Below are 2,500 nucleotides of genomic sequence, written 5' to 3' on the forward strand. Positions count from 1 at the left end.
TATATAGCAGGGACGGTGCTGCCTCTCGCTTCGCTCGCTGTCCGCCGCTCGCCGCTCGCTCGCGCAGCCAAAAATGGCCAGTTTTGGCCCGTTTTTGGGCCGTTTTGGCCAGTTTTTGGCCTGTTCTTGCATTGCGCGGTGACCGTCGAGAGCGGAGCAAAACGTCAGCCATCTCAGCACCCTGGAACCCCCCGGGTGGCACAGGGCTGGATGGGGCTTTCGTATAGCAGGGACGGTGCTGCCTCTCGCTTCGCTCGCTGTCCGCCGCTCGCCGCTCGCTCGTGCAGCCAAAAATGGCCAGTTTTGGCCCGTTTTTGGGCCGTTTTGGCCAGTTTTTGGCCTGTTCTTGCATTGCGCGGTGACCGTCGAGAGCGGAGCAAAACGTCAGCCATCTCAGCACCCTGGAACCCCCCGGGTGGCACAGGGCTGGATGGGGCTTTCGTATAGCAGGGACGGTGCTGCCTCTCGCTTCGCTCGCTGTCCGCCGCTCGCCGCTCGCTCGTGCAGCCAAAAATGGCCAGTTTTGGCCCGTTTTTGGGCCGTTTTGGCCAGTTTTTGGCCTGTTCTTGCATTGCGCGGTGACCGTCGAGAGCGGAGCAAAACGTCAGCCATCTCAGCACCCTGGAACCCCCCGGGTGGCACAGGGCTGGATGGGGCTTTCGTATAGCAGGGACGGTGCTGCCTCTCGCTTCGCTCGCTGTCCGCCGCTCGCCGCTCGCTCGTGCAGCCAAAAATGGCCAGTTTTGGCCCGTTTTTGGGCCGTTTTGGCCAGTTTTTGGCCTGTTCTTGCATTGCGCGGTGACCGTCGAGAGCGGAGCAAAACGTCAGCCATCTCAGCACCCTGGAACCCCCCGGGTGGCACAGGGCTGGATGGGGCTTTCGTATAGCAGGGACGGTGCTGCCTCTCGCTTCGCTCGCTGTCCGCCGCTCGCCGCTCGCTCGTGCAGCCAAAAATGGCCAGTTTTGGCCCGTTTTTGGGCCGTTTTGGCCAGTTTTTGGCCTGTTCTTGCATTGCGCGGTGACCGTCGAGAGCGGAGCAAAACGTCAGCCATCTCAGCACCCTGGAACCCCCCGGGTGGCACAGGGCTGGATGGGGCTTTCGTATAGCAGGGACGGTGCTGCCTCTCGCTTCGCTCGCTGTCCGCCGCTCGCCGCTCGCTCGCGCAGCCAAAAATGGCCAGTTTTGGCCCGTTTTTGGGCCGTTTTGGCCAGTTTTTGGCCTGTTCTTGCATTGCGCGGTGACCGTCGAGAGCGGAGCAAAACGTCAGCCATCTCAGCACCCTGGAACCCCCCGGGTGGCACAGGGCTGGATGGGGCTTTCGTATAGCAGGGACGGTGCTGCCTCTCGCTTCGCTCGCTGTCCGCCGCTCGCCGCTCGCGCAGCCAAAAATGGCCAGTTTTGGCCCGTTTTTGGGCCGTTTTGGCCAGTTTTTGGCCTGTTCTTGCATTGCGCGGTGACCGTCGAGAGCGGAGCAAAACGTCAGCCATCTCAGCACCCTGGAACCCCCCGGGTGGCACAGGGCTGGATGGGGCTTTCGTATAGCAGGGACGGTGCTGCCTCTCGCTTCGCTCGCTGTTCGCCGCTCGCCGCTCGCTCGCGCAGCCAAAAATGGCCAGTTTTGGCCCGTTTTTGGGCTGTTTTGGCCAGTTTTTGGCCTGTTCTTGCGTGGTGCGGTGACCGTCGTGAGCGGAGCAAAACGTCAGCCATCTCAGCACCCTGGAACCCCCCGGGTGGCACAGGGCTGGATGGGGCTTTCGTATAGCAGGGACGGTGCTGCCTCTCGCTTCGCTCGCTGTTCGCCGCTCGCCGCTCGCTCGCGCAGCCAAAAATGGCCAGTTTTGGCCCGTTTTTGGGCTGTTTTGGCCTGTTTTTGGGCTGTTCTTGTGTGGCGCGGTGACCGTCGTGAGCGGAGCAAAATGTCAGCCATCTCAGCACCCTGGAACCCCCCGGGTGGCACAGGGCTGGATGGGGCTTTCGTATAGCAGGGACGGTGCTGCCTCGCGCTTCGCTCGCTGTTCGCCGCTCTCCGCTCGCTCGCGCAGCAAAAAATGGCCAGTTTTGGCCCGTTTTTGGGCTGTTTTGGCCAGTTTTTGGCCTGTTCTTGCGTGCCGCGGCGACCGTCGTGAGCGGAGCAAAACGTCAGCCATCTCAGCACCCTGGAACCCCCCGGGTGGCACAGGGCTGGATGGGGCTTTCGTATAGCAGGGACGGTGCTGCCTCTCGCTTCGCTCGCTGTCCGCCGCTCGCTGCTCGCTCGCGCAGCCAAAAATGGCCAGTTTTGGCCCGTTTTTGGGCTGTTTTGGCCTGTTTTTGGGCTGTTCTTGTGTGCCGCGGCGACCGTCGTGAGCGGAGCAAAATGTCAGCCATCTCAGCACCCTGGAACCCCCCGGGTGGCACAGGGCTGGATGGGGCTTTCGTATAGCAGGGACGGTGCTGCCTCTCGCTTCGCTCGCTGTCCGCCGCTCGCCGCTCGCTCGCGCAGCCAAAAATGGCCAGTTT

Source organism: Musa acuminata, unplaced genomic scaffold, assembly GCF_036884655.1.
Source record: "Musa acuminata AAA Group cultivar baxijiao unplaced genomic scaffold, Cavendish_Baxijiao_AAA HiC_scaffold_126, whole genome shotgun sequence".
NCBI lineage: Eukaryota > Viridiplantae > Streptophyta > Magnoliopsida > Zingiberales > Musaceae > Musa > Musa acuminata.